This window comes from Narcine bancroftii, chromosome 3 (assembly GCF_036971445.1).
Source record: "Narcine bancroftii isolate sNarBan1 chromosome 3, sNarBan1.hap1, whole genome shotgun sequence".
Taxonomy (NCBI): Eukaryota; Metazoa; Chordata; class Chondrichthyes; order Torpediniformes; family Narcinidae; genus Narcine; species Narcine bancroftii.
In genome coordinates this window covers 150,919,516-150,934,103 of record NC_091471.1, presented here as the reverse complement: position 1 = coordinate 150,934,103, position 14,588 = coordinate 150,919,516, and the positions used below count along the sequence as shown (strand labels likewise).

The following is a 14,588-nucleotide window of genomic DNA, read 5'->3' as shown; positions in this document are numbered from 1 at the left end:
TGTATTATTATAAAGCTCCGATCTACGATTTCATTCTTATTTTTTTGAAGGAGTAAAAGTGGCTTGGGTTATATAGAAATGAATAAAATAGGTGAAAAAGAATCTGAAGAATTTCTATATAAATGGAATGAGGTATTATTAACTGGAGAAACAGATATACCCATATTAAAACATTTGATTAGAATATGGCATTATGTACATATGTTGATGAGAGTTAAGGGGAATAGATTAGTGAGAATGCCACTGGTGCAAAATAAATGATTCCACTTACACTAAATATAAATTTTATTAACTGGTCAAAAAAAGAATAAAATTTATTAAAAATTGTTATCAAAGCAGACATTTAATGACATTTGATCAATTAAAAGCTAAATATGAAATAGAAAATAAAACAATATTTGGATATTATTAATTAAATGCTTATCTATGAGAAAGATTGACTACATCCTATTTACTATTCTTCTTTGGCTTGGCTTCGCGGACGAAGATTTATGGAGGGGGTAAAAAGTCCACGTCAGCTGCAGGCTCATTTGTGGCTGACAAGTCCGATTAGAATATAATGAAATAGAAACAAAAATATCAAATCCAAATACAAAAAAAATATCAGTTATGTATTTATTACTTTTGAAGGGAGTAATGAAGAAAGATTTTCATAAATCTAAACAATGATGTGAAATGAACCTGGGTATAGATATAAATGGTAGAAATTGGACACAAATATGAAAAATACAATAAATTTCAGATATAAAATGGTACAGTACAATTTCATACATCAGTTATATATTACACCACAAAAGCTTAATAGATAGTTAGATATTTTGGATAAATATTTTTGATGCAAACAGGACATAGGTACTTTTTTACACTCTACCTGGACATTCCCCAAATTGAACTTTTTTTTGACTAATTTAATAGATTTTCTTCAACTGTTAATAGGTGCTAAATTCCTGAGAAACCTTATGCCATTCCTTTTGGGGAATACATCAGGGATTAGTCCAGATTTAAAATTAAATTGGTTTCAAAAATATTTTTTAAAGATCGTGCTCGCAATTGCCCGGAAATGTATAGCTGTTTCATGGAAATTGGACATGGATTTGGTAATAGACAGATGGCATGGTGAAATGCAAAGTTATATACCTTTGGAAAATATTACATATATTTTAAAGAACAAATATGATAATGTTTTGAAAATTTGGTTTCCATATATGCAAAAAATTGGTCTTATAACTTTATAAGTAATCAGAATATGTTAATTAGTAGTATTTGATATGAACTTTGTCACTTCCCAGCCTCACCTCAATTTATTTCATTTTATTTTACTTTATTAAATGTTGTTTGTGTTTTATTTTATATATACTTTGATTTTGAATTAAGTGTTATATATTGCACAGTAATATTTTATTTTATTATATAAATTAGTCTATTTTCCTTTTCTTTTTCTTCCTTTTTCTTTTTCCTTTATTTTCTTTATTTCTACTTTGGGTTTTTTTTGCATAGGAGGGAGTGCGTTGGGGGAGAAAATGATAAAAAACATATATAGAGAATTGTTTAGTTCTGTATGTAATTTTATTACATGTGCTAATAAAATAAAATTTGGAAAAAAAAAAGAATGTAGCTCTGACATCACACTACAAATTCTCGATGTCCTTCCTATACCTATATTATGACTTATCAGTTTTTATTAATCGGCCAACAATGGTAGTGACAGCAGCATATTTATGAATTGAATTTTAGCCATATTCAGTTTCACAGTTATGAGTGTACAGGGAATATTGCAAAGGACCAAGTACATGTAGTGGATTATGAAGGGTCATGTGACATCTCCAGCGAGCCTGTGAACAGAAGTTACTCCACCTGCCAATCAAGAATTAGATCTGCCCATAGGTGAGGATGACGTGCAATTGGTCAAGTGAATGGACCCTCCATTGAAAAGCCACGCATGGGGCCTGTTTGGTCAGCTTTTTTCTGCTGCCTCGAGTCCAGGCTGTCTGTCATAGGTTGGCATCAGAGGGTTGAATGCAATGGGCCAGTCCCGGATTCCATGCTGTGGTCGATGCTGGAAACTAGGTACATTTGACATACTTGTTAGTTGTAATTCATTTACTGTTCATTGATGTGTTGTGCCTGGGGGTAGATGGTAATTGAGTGTTTACCCATTTGCATTCCCAATTGGGAGTTCAGAATGTTTAGCAGTGATTTATTTGCTTTTGATTTGTAATTATTTTTTGTATTATTCCAGGTTAGCCTGTGTGAGTGTGTGTCCTTTTGTGAATTCCTCTGTGTGTAATGAAGACCCCTGTTTGTTGAATACACATGTCTAGCCTTTCTCTTTGAACCTGTCAAACCTATTCTGAACACAACAGCTTGCAGCCTTGGGCTGCTGCTGTATTGATAGTCAATGAGGAGGATTGGGATCTTCTGATAATGAAGTCAGTGATCCAGATGCAGTGGGATGATCAGAATTCCTGATCACTTAGTTTGTTTATAGGTTTTGCTAGAATGATGATGTTAAATGTTGAGCTGTAGTCAATGAACAACAACCTTATGTAAATGATCATGTGGTCTTGGTGACTGAATGCAGTAGTGGAGGGCTAGCAAGATGGTATCTGCCATTGAACTGCAGTGATGAAGGGTGCAGGCCTTGCTGAGATAGGAGTTGATCTGTTCCATAACCAGCCACTCAAAGCTCTTCATCATGATCGTTGCAAGTGTGTCGGACTCTGGCTTTACCTTACTCTTAATTTAGTCTATGTGTGGTCTGAGTCCAGCGTGTTCTTTGAATGAAGTGATAGGAGAAGGTATTCGGTTCAACAGTCAATTTATTACACAGCACAAGAATAAAACTTAACAGAGCTCTGGGTCAGTCGTTAGTTCATAGGTCACCTGCACTGTGAGCTATTCCCCAAGACTGACCCCTATTGTCCAGTTGGCTCAGTTTATATAGGTCAACCTTATCATACAGAACAAAAGTTGTCTTCCTTTGCTAGATCTTTTTGCATAAGGGTTATCACAAGTCATCTCCTGTTTTGCAGATATCTGGGGTGTAGCACTCCCATCTTAATCCTCCAGGCCAGACTATCCAGTTGTGTTGATCAGAAATTAATTCATCCCCAGATATTTCTAATCACCATTCTGTTCTTGTCTGGCCAATTTCTGCTGTTCTCTTTAACACCTCCTCCTGCCTTAATCTTCCTCCTAGACTGGTTTTCCATTCCCTTTGTTTCTTGCAGGCCATTCTTTGTTCTGATCTGGCCTGTGTGTCCTGTGCTACTCACCACCTCCTTTAGTTTGAGCATTCCTCCTAAATCGTTTTATGCATTTCCTCTCCCTGTATTTTGGGAGCAGACAATTTTGTTCAGCCAACTTTGCTCCATGCTGTGATTGTCCTGGAATCACATTCCTCTTCTTCCCTGAACCATGCTGTAAATATAAAATTATTAATTAATCATTTCTTTCATAATGTTTTAACCTCTAGATTCCAACAGTCTCCCTTTTGGTCTCATGAAAATGAGACCAACCACCAGTTAACTTATGGGACCAAGACCTCAGGAGTTTTTGCAAGGACCGGCATCTCCGACCCCTTGTTAAACTTAACCTCACAAACTTGGCCATTATGAACACACTTCAGTTCAGTGGGGGCCCCCACACAGTGTTCAGGAACGTCAGTCCAATCCGCAAAGTACTGTTTCGGTTCATTATGGGCCTCCCAGGCTGATCATAAACACTTTGTTTCGTTGTTTCCTTCTCCAGATGCTTCAAGGGCTAGGAACAACATCACCCATAGTCCCCACATAGTATTCATCCCAGCTCCCTTCATTGTTTTGATGCCAATAAATGGATTATACCGTCAACCACTGATACACAGTCACCGTAGTCCATATTCTCTTTAAAAAGGGACGTTAAGTGTTCTTAGTCCGTGGTTGCTTCCCAGGTTCTCAGTCACCTCCGTTCGAATCTGTTCCAGTGTCCGTGTCGGTGGGTCCGTTGCTGCACACTGACTCCAATGATACCACGTCTCGCCTTTTCCTTGTAGTCGAACCGCGTGGGACGTCCTCTCCACCACTCTGTAGGGTCCTGTCCACCTGGGCTCCGACCACTTTCTTTTGATGACCTTTAGCAGAACCCACTCCGCGACTGAAGGTATCGGTGTTTCCCCTTCTCTGTTGGGACTTGTGACCTGTTGTGAAAAATCTGACACCAGAGCCGTTAGTTTTTCATAATAAAGCTTGCATCCCATTGAGCTTACCTCATTCTTCGTAGTCTGAATTCCGGCTCCCGGTCCTGGAAACTGGTGCCCTGTTTGTAGTTCATATGGAGTAAATCCTGTCACAGAACTTACCGAATTCCTTATTGACATTAATGCCAGGGGCAACGCATCCACCCAATTTAGTTGGGTCCGTGCCTGTACTTTCCCGATCTTACCTTTAATTGTTTGGTTCATCCTCTCCACTTTCCCTTGGGATTGTGGATGGTACACCGTTCCAAAGGCATGTTTCAATCCCAACATTGCTTCTACCTCCTGTCGATCGTTATTCTTAAAATTACTTCCATTATCGGACCTAATTTTTCTAGGAAATCCGTGTCTCGGAATATACTGGTTGATCATGAATTTACATACCGTCCTTGCATCTTCTCTTTTGGCAGGGATTGCCTCCGGCCACCCTGTGAACACATCTACTGCTACTAAGAGGTATCGATAGCCACTTACCCTCTCAATCATGTCCGTGTGATCAAGTACGATTTCCTGCCCTGGTAACTTAGGTAATGGGAACTGACCTTCATGTGGCTTTACAGTCGCCTTGACATTCAAAGTTATACATACCTCACACTCTCTAATATGGTTCTCCACCATCGCCGGCAGGAAGGGGTGCCACCAATGTATCAAATACCTTATTATCTGCTTCTTTCCACAGTGTGTTAGCCCATGAGCCTCCTCGAGGAGGGGTTTCATGAGTCCAGATGGTAAAACTGGCCTCCCGTCTATCGATCTCCATAGTCCTTGATCCTCGGTTGCACCCCTTTCCTCCCATACCATCCTTTCCTGAGGTGATGCCTTTGCTTGTTCCTGTATTATTACTTCTACCTCACACGGTGTCAATAAGTCATGTGCCGTTCTGTCTGCCTGTGTCATAATAAACTGAGGGCCGTATCCTGCTGCCCTTTTAGCGGCCATGTCCGCTTCCTGATTTCCCCGAGCCACCATCGTATCTGTTCTATCATGTCCTTTACATTTAAGAACTGCTAATGCCCTTGGTTTCAGGAGGGCCTCAGCCAGTTTCCTAACATCCTTCTCGTGTTTAATTGGGGTCATTGCTGCTGTTAAAAACCCACTTCTAATCCATTGACTAAGTTCAACCTGTATTGTCCCTACCACATATGCCGAGTCTATATATATATTGAGATCTCGGCTATCTCGGCTGCACCATTTCATCAGATGCAAGGATCGACAATGAGATAGACAACAGACTCGCCAAGGCAAATAGCGCCTTTGGAAGACTACACAAAAGAGTCTGGAAAAACAACCAACTGAAAAACCTCACAAAGATAAGCGTATACAGAGCCGTTGTCATACCCACACTCCTGTTCGGCTCCGAATCATGGGTCCTCTACCGGCACCACCTACGGCTCCTAGAACGCTTCCACCAGCGTTGTCTCCGCTCCATCCTCAACATCCATTGGAGCGCTCACACCCCTAACGTCGAGGTACTCGAGATGGCAGAGGTCGACAGCATCGAGTCCACGCTGCTGAAGATCCAGCTGCGCTGGATGGGTCACGTCTCCAGAATGGAGGACCATCGCCTTCCCAAGATCGTATTATATGGCGAGCTCTCCACTGGCCACCGTGACAGAGGTGCACCAAAGAAAAGGTACAAGGACTGCCTAAAGAAATCTCTTGGTGCCTGCCACATTGACCACCGCCAGTGGGCTGATAACGCCTCAAACCGTGCATCTTGGCGCCTCACAGTTTGGCGGGCAGCAGCCTCCTTTGAAGAAGACCGCAGAGCCCACCTCACTGACAAAAGGCAAAGGAGGAAAAACCCAACACCCAACCCCAACCAACCAATTTTCCCTTGCAACCGCTGCAATCGTGTCTGCCTGTCCCGCATCGGACTGGTCAGCCACAAACGAGCCTGCAGCTGACGTGGACTTTTTACCCCCTCCATAAATCTTCGTCCGCGAAGCCAAGCCAAAGAAAAGATATATATTGACCTCCTTCCCTTCTGCCCATTCTAATGCTGCTATCATTCCCTGTAGTTCTGCGAGTTGTGCTGACTCCTTTCCTCTCACTGTCCCTGTAATGATTTCTTCAAATCCTCCTGTAGTTTTTCGTACCACCGCTTAGGCAGCTTTCAATCCATCTGTGGGGTGTCTGTAACAACACCCATCTGTAAACAAGGTTTCATCTGGTTCTCTTAAGGGTGTCGCCTGTAAGTCAGGTCTTATTTTAATATTCTTTACTACCCTCTTCTCACAACAGTGTGGTTCTCCCTCTCCCATATTGTCTGCCATGTTAATGCCTTCATGGGTAAATGTAACATTTGGAACATTCAGGATCTTTTCTAGTCTCGTCTGCCTTAGCGAAGTCATTGTAAATGCTGTCGAGCTCACAAATGCTACAATGCTGTGTTGTTAATACCGTCAGGCCATGTCCCATTACTATGTGTGCCACCTTTTGTAAAATCTTTGCTACTCCCGCTGCATGTCTCGTACATGGTGGGTGTCTGTCTTCCGTCGGGTCTAGTGTGATACTCACATACATGAACACACATCTTCCACCCCCTTTTTTCTGAAAAAGAACACCATCAATTGTGTGTGCTTTTTCAGAAACATCCAAAAAGAAAGGTAGTTTATAATTTGGAATCGCCAAATCTATAGCTGTTGTAAGAGCTTGCTTCAATAGAATAAAACTCATCTCAGTCTGTGCAGTCCAATCAAGTGTAGCTCCCAGATTCCTCATCCCCTGCTCATTCACCAAAGTTCGCAGTGGATGTGTCAACTTACCATACGATGGGATAAACTGCCTACTATAACCTGACAAACCCAAAAATGAAAGCATCTCTTTTACTGTCTTTGGTTTTGGATGATGTAGTATCGCTGTTCGATGTGCAGGGGAAATCCCTGTGCCTTTCGCTGAGACCATTCTACCTAAAATGGTGACCACCTGCCTGCAGCATTGCAGCTTTGAGGGAGAGACTTTAAAGCCTACCTTGAACAGCTGCACTAGCAGGAGACAGGTGGCCTCCAAACAGGAAGTATGATCAGGTGCTGCTAATAGGATGTCATCTACATACTGGATCAGAACTACCCCACCTGGCAGTGCTAGCCCCCCCAGCTGTTCTTTCAACACCTGATTGAAAATCCCTGGAGATAAGATAAAGCCCTGCGGAAGCCTAGTATACAGCAACTTTCTACCTTTATACGTGAACGAAAACACATCTCTTAATGGTTCTGCCAGCGGCAAGCAAAAGAAAGCATTCGCTAAATCTATGCAAGAGAACCACTTGTGGTTGGGGGTTAAAGCAGTCATGGCAGTATATGGGTTTGGTACTGGAACTGTGGGTGTTCTCACAATACCATTGATGCGCCTTAAGTCATGGGCCATCCGATATTTGCCCGTGTCTTGTTTAGGAACAGGTAAAATGGGTGTATTCCAACTAGAACGCGAATGTTCCAACACCCCTGAATACATAAGGCCATCAATGGTCTCTGCCAAACCTTCCTCAGCTTCAGGTTTGTGAGGATACTGCATCTGCCAAATAGGGGTGTAATCTGACAGTTCGAAGGTTATGGGATCAACCTGCTGACAAAAACCCACATCTGCTGATCCCACTGACCACAGGTTCTCAGGGAGAGAATCTAGCATAGGGGCCGAGTCGGGGTGGTCCATCTTCTCTCTACCATGAGAGCGTTCAATCTGTCTATGCTCAAGGAGGACTTGATCATATGTCGGAGACAAAATTCTGTATGCCTGACCAGATGAGGAGAACTGCACTGTCGGTATTTGGGTGTCAGACCAGTCACTAAGGGACCTCAAGTTCCGACACATCGGTCCCAAATCTTTTGCCTGATGAGTAGTGCCAATTGCAAGGGTGACATGAGGAATGGCCTCACCTGCCATCTCATACCATTCCAGCTGTTCAGATGTCAGTGCCACCGTAGCGGCCACTCCCTCCTTTCCTACCACTATGTAGTCCGAATTAATTTCCCATAGCATGCCCTCTACCTCTTCATAAAAGGCATGCTGATACATTTCATCCCCATCCCTATCGTAAAAGAGGGTCATATGGGGAGGGTCCGAGGGAGGGGTATACGGGTGTAACGTCTGGATCCACGGCTTCCATTGATTATAAAGCTTTAGCAGCCCTCCCTTCTGTGGGTCCTCTGGTTGCAACAACCCCCAGTAAATGTCAGCCCATTGTCCCTCAGACGCGGATCCTCCAGCTGCCGCCAACAACATCTGAGAACTGGAATGCAGTGTAGTTACTGAACAGTTCATAGAATATCCATTTGGAAAGGTGACCTCTATTCCGCTGGGTCCACAAAGGATCGATGCTCCACACCTGACCAACAGGTCTCTGCCCAAAAGATTGGTAGGGCACCTGGTTGACAAAATGTATTGATGTGTAAAAGTCTGTCCCGCCACTGAAGTGACTAGTGGTGTAGAAAACGGCAGATTTTCTGGTGTACCCGAGAACCCTATTAGCTGGACGCAAGAGGATGATGTTTTATCTTGAAACTCAGCGCCAGTGAGTGTTGAAAAGCTGGCTCCCGTATCCACTAAAAAGGATACTTCCATGTCCATTACTTTAATCTGCAGGAAAGGGTCTGCCAACCTAGCCTGCTCGTGGGTGCTCGGGCTCCGTCACTGTGGGCAATATTGCTCCTCCTCTGTCAGCAAAGGGAATTGTCTCTTCGGAGCTAGAGCCGCATAGGGTGCCTGATGTACTGGGGGTGGCACTGACGATCTCTGGGGCTGGACCCAATGCTCATTTTGTGGTGGTCCATATCCCCTTCTCCCAGTGTCCTGAGGACCCCAAACTAGGGGGCAGTCTCTCTTCCAGTGTCCTGGCTGACCGCATACAAAACATACGGCTGGTTGCATTCGTGGAGCACCCCGACTTCTCCCTCTTACTCGGAATCCCCCCATTGGACCTCCCGCTCTGCCCACATAGGTGGGACCCGGTGCCCAATATGGGGCCGGGTGCCAACTCATATTATTCCCTTGTGGTCCCTTGCGGTGGCTGCTGAATCATCTGGTTCGCACCCTTTGAGGAAATCTTTTTTGCCTCGTTTGCCTTTTTCCTAGCCTCTTCCAATTGAAGCTTAAGGAGTTGCACTTGTGCAGACTCCATAATTTGTTTGTCCTCCTTTTGCTTAGCCCTGTAACGTTTCATGTGATGGGTCAAATGTTTTTCCCATTGCTCACTCGAGCAGCCACGAATATCAGGGTTATTCTCTAACGCTTCCCTAACTACAGCTGGCAGTCCACTCGTTACTGCAGCCCTAAAGAGTGTAGTCTACAAGGGATCTGTGTCTGGGTGTACTCCTGCTTTATCTGTCCAACTCTCCTTACACTGACTCAAAAAGGTCAAGATCTCCTCATCCTCTGACTCCTTTTGTCTATTGTGAGGAGTGGGGGTGGTGTGATCCTCTGACATTCCTACCGAGAAGGCATTCTCAAGTGTCTGTTCTTGCTCTCTCTCATCTGTTTTTTCCAGTGGCATACTAGTTTCCCTTACTTTACATACATTCTGTATTTCCTTTGTTAACTCCTTCATTTCCTCCACCCTTTCCTGCATAACTCTCTTAAGTCTCTCCTTCGCCTCCTGGAGTTCGTGACCTGCTAATTCAGTGACATTCACTATTCCCTCACTTATCTGCATTGCTGGCATTTGGGGAATAGGATAAGGTGGTGGCAATGTCTCCGGTAACTTTGGATATAACGGGGCTGACGGCTTAACCTCCCCCGTATTCTCCTTAGTGATATGGGATCCCTTTTTAATATCATGTTGAAGGTTCGCTTCCACAGCCATGCAAGCCAATGTCATCATGTGTAAACCTGCCCTTCTCTGTTCCTTCACTTCTTTCTGTTGTTTAAGCCTTCTTCTATTCCATATAGATCCTTGTCCCTTTGCCTCATGTTCCTGTACCTCCTTGGCTGCTTCCCTCTCTGCTTCTCCTAAGTACAGTACCAGCCGGATTTTTTCAAACCCTCGTGGTACCTTCCCCTGACTCTGCAGCTCTTTCCATATCTGTTCGTACCGTGCCATAGCCTGTACCTCCTCTCCCTTCGGTACTCCTCCCAGTAATTGATTCCTTGTTTTTTCCCACTGTCGGTTTACAGATGGGGCAACTCCTCTGTCTTCCTCGAGCTCTTGCCCTACATCCCTATTTACTCCTTCCATCTCTGTTCCGATTTTTAACCCTTTAGACTTCGTACTTCACTGGGTCTCTCCCCTGGTAGGATTTTGACACCCTGTAATCTACTTCGACCCTTCCCACGTTATTATAAACACCAGCGGCACACTATACACAATCCTTAAACAAATACTTATTATAAACTATTATGATACACTAGACGATTCCTAAACAGATACTTATACACTATAGAAGCAAATAACTATAACACAATACACCTTATACACTACTATGGTATACAATCCTTAATCAAATACTTATTACACACTACAGAAACAAATAACTATCACAATGCACCTTATACAGATACTTATACACTACTATGGCACACGATCCTTAATCAAATACTTATTACACACTATAGAAGCAAATAACCATCACCATACATCTTATTCTAATTGGCCAAGTGTCTAAACCTATCTCTCGAGATCGCTACGAGGGGACTCCAACCCCGTTCTACTAGGAGGACTCCAACCCCCTTTCTACTAGGAGGACTCCAACCCCCTTTTTACTACAGGGGACTCCAACCCCATTCTACTAGGAGGACTCCAACCCCCTTTTGTTTTATTCTTTGGCTTTTACTAGGGCTTTTGCAGAGTAGTGACAACACACAATTTTATCGTTGCCAATAGCAGAACTTCGTTTAAACAGGCGTCTGCTTACCTCTCTTTGTAGAATGGTCACTTGTTGTTATCACCACACCACAATCGACTGGTGTTTCGTATCTTTTCTTCCGTCACTTCTCCATCTTCATCACGTCGGGGTCACCAAATTGTCGGACTCTGGCTTTACCTTACTCTTAATTTAGTCTATGTGTGGTCTGAGTCCAGCGTATTCTTTGAATGAAGTGATAGGAGAAGGTATTCGGTTCAACAGTCAATTTATTACACAGCACAAGAATAAAGCTTAACAGAGCTCTGGGTCAGTCGTTAGTTCATAGGTCACCTGCACAGTGAGCTATTCCCCAAGACTGACCCCTATTGTCCAGTTGGCTCAGTTTATATAGGTCAACCTTATCATACAGAACAAAAGTTGTCTTCCTTTGCTAGATCTTTTTGCATAAGGGTTATCACAAGTCATCTCCTGTTTTGCAGATATCTGGGGTGTAGCACTCCCATCTTAATCCTCCAGGCCAGACTATCCAGTTGTGTTGATCAGAAATTAATTCATCCCCAGATATTTCTAATCACAATTCTGTTCTTGTCTGGCCAATTTCTGCTGTTCTCTTTAACACCTCCTCCTGCCTTAATCTTCCTCCTAGACTGGTTTTCCATTCCCTTTGTTTCTTGCAGGCCATTCTTTGTTCTGATCTGGCCTGTGTCTCCTGTGCTACTCACCACCTCCTTTAGTTTGAGCATTCCTCCTAAATCGTTTTATGCATTTCCTCTCCCTGTATTTTGGGAGCAGACAATTTTGTTCAGCCAACTTTGCTCCATGCTGTGATTGCCACTTAATCACATTCCTCTTCTTCCCTGAACCATGCAGTAAATATTGTCTCCGCTCCATCCTCAACATCCATTGGAGCGCTTTCATCCCTAACGTCGAAGTACTCGAGATGGCAGAGGTCGACAGCATTGAGTCCACGCTGCTGAAGATCCAGCTGCGCTGGATGGGTCACGTCTCCAGAATGGAGGACCATCGCCTTCCCAAGATCGTGTTATATGGCGAGCTCTCCACTGGCCACCGTGACAGAGGTGCACCAAAGAAAAGGTACAAGGACTGCCTAAAGAAATCTCTTGGTGCCTGCCACATTGACCACCGCCAGTGGGCTGATAACGCCTCAAACCGTGCATCTTGGTGCCTCACAGTTTGGCGGGCAGCAACCTCCTTTGAAGAAGACCGCAGAGCCCACCTCACTGACAAAAGGCAAAGGAGGAAAAACCCAACACCCAACCCCAACCAACCAATTTTCCCTTGCAACCGCTGCAATCGTGTCTGCCTGTCCCGCATCGGACTTGTCAGCCACAAACGAGCCTGCAGCTGACGTGGACTTTTTACCCCCTCCATAAATCTTCGTCCGCGAAGCCAAGCCAAAGAAGATTAATTAATCATTTCTTTCATAATGTTTTAACCTCTAGATTCTAACAAGTGTCACTGGCTTAATGTCACTGAAACTGGTGATGTTGTACTTCTTGGATATTGGAATAATAGATGTTCTTTTGTTGCAGGTGTGGACCTCTGACTGGTGTAGTGAGAGGTTGAAAATATCTGCAGAAACACAAGCCAGTTGGACCACACAGCTTTAAGAACATGGTCCAATACACCATTTGGGCCAGATGCTTTTCGCGGATTCACTCTTCTGTTCACCTGAGTCTCCGAAACTGGGAGCACAGAGTCTCTGGCAGTTATGGAATGGATCAATACTAGTTTCCCCATGTACCAGCCACCTATTATTTTCTTGGTTACAGTATTAGGAGGAGCGGTGGGAATCGCCTGAGTGAGTGACTGCAGTAGATTGTATAGATGGTTTGCATGCCAGCCAGTAGATCTAGGGAACAATTATTTATGCTGGTGGTGGTGTTATCAATAAAGTAGGCCTGTTTGTTCTGAATGAAGCTGAACTTCTGGAAACAAGGCACACACCCAGGGGAGTGGACAGTATTCCATTGTGCTTTTGACTTGTAAATAAAGTTTTGAAGCCTTTAGAGATGTCAATCAGTGACTCACTTTCAAGAGAATACCCAATAAATGGGTAGAACAAACTAATGAAAATACTTCAAACTAAAACTTTAACTCTTTTTTCTCTCCATGAATGGAAATATTACCAGCTTTTTTTCCCTTTTATTCAATATTTTAGTGTTTTGATATACATAAATAAAAATGTAAGCATAGGTGGGTTTCTGTGGTCATATTTCGTGCAGATTAAATAAAAACCTTTTTCAATATCTGTTCACATTCAAGGACAAACTTTGCTGTCCAGAGTTCACAGCAAGAAGGCACCTCAGCAGATCTGTAGGGATTTGATTTAACCTCTGCATCCTTCAACACAAAATATTTTTCTTCCCAAACGTGCAAGATGATCAGGACATAACAAGAAGAATTGGGTATCTGGGATGTGATGGAACAAAGAGAGCATCTGGGGATCTTTTTCAATCGATGATTTTGAAGGACCGGGAAATAAACTTTGGAAGGATGGTGAAGTAAGATAAATTATTTTAGTGTCAAATCAGCTACAGGAAAAAAAAGTAAAGGCATGGAAGGGAAAAGTAAATTCGGAGGCAAAAAAAACAAATATTAAAGAAAGAAACTGAAAGATAGTGAGTAGGCAATTAAGCCAAGTCACTGGATACATCCTTTATGGTGAGCTCACCAGTCAATTAATGAATAAGATCAATTAGTTTCTAAAAAATGGAAGCGATTAAGGGTAGAGATGTTGATTTCTCTGAACTAATAATGGACTGGCACCACTCAGTTGGAAATATCTGGGTTTTCACATTTAACTATGATATGCTCCTTGCCTGCAATTGCTATATCATTAACATATAAATAACAGCTGGCGGCATCAGCCTCCTTATTTCTTTGACAGCAAATTCTGACCACTAATATATCACTGTATTACTTGCGCACAATGAAAGTGATACTGGCTTCTTGAAATGTGTTACTAGCTCATAGACATTCATAAATGATAGACATTTTGAAGGTAGTTATTACCACTTGCTTTCAGATTAAAGTTATAAATCTGTGGGTTTTAAGGTTTAAAATATGTAGTGAATGATGCTTGCTGGATGCTTCTACACATTTCTCTCTTCCAAGCATTATATTTGCCCATTAGTTCCTGTCCTTGCATGCAGTCAGTGTTTATGTTATTGCTCAAATTTCTAAGATTCTATGTCAGCCATTCATCACAGATTGGTAAACCCTATTTAGTAATACAATATTGAAGCACCAATACATTTGTGTTGGACCTTCAACTTCATTATACTGATTTTTTGAGGTCGAGTACTGTGTTTTCATATGATTATATAGCAAGGTAGTACATTACGCATGGCCAGCACAGAGCTGATCAGATTAAGCATTTTGAATTATTCTGAATTGCACAATATATGAGCAACTTGTATTTCTCATTCTATATTTCCATCCTTTTTCAACTATTGGCCTTTCCCATTATTGTAATTACTCAACCAGGTTCATTCTTTTTATATGGAAGGATTATTGAATTAAATACTGAA

At 42.7% G+C, this 14,588-nt stretch overlaps 1 long non-coding RNA gene across 1 annotated transcript in view; it reads left to right on the top strand.

Annotated features, from left to right (window-relative positions):
- Positions 1–13,033, top strand: part of LOC138756263 (uncharacterized) — a 62,661-nt gene extending 49,628 nt beyond the window's left edge. The window contains exon 3 of the long non-coding RNA XR_011352925.1: positions 12,588–13,033. This is a non-coding gene — a long non-coding RNA (uncharacterized lncRNA). The remainder of the gene's footprint in view (positions 1–12,587) is intronic.
- The last annotated feature ends 1,555 nt before the right edge of the window (positions 13,034–14,588 follow it).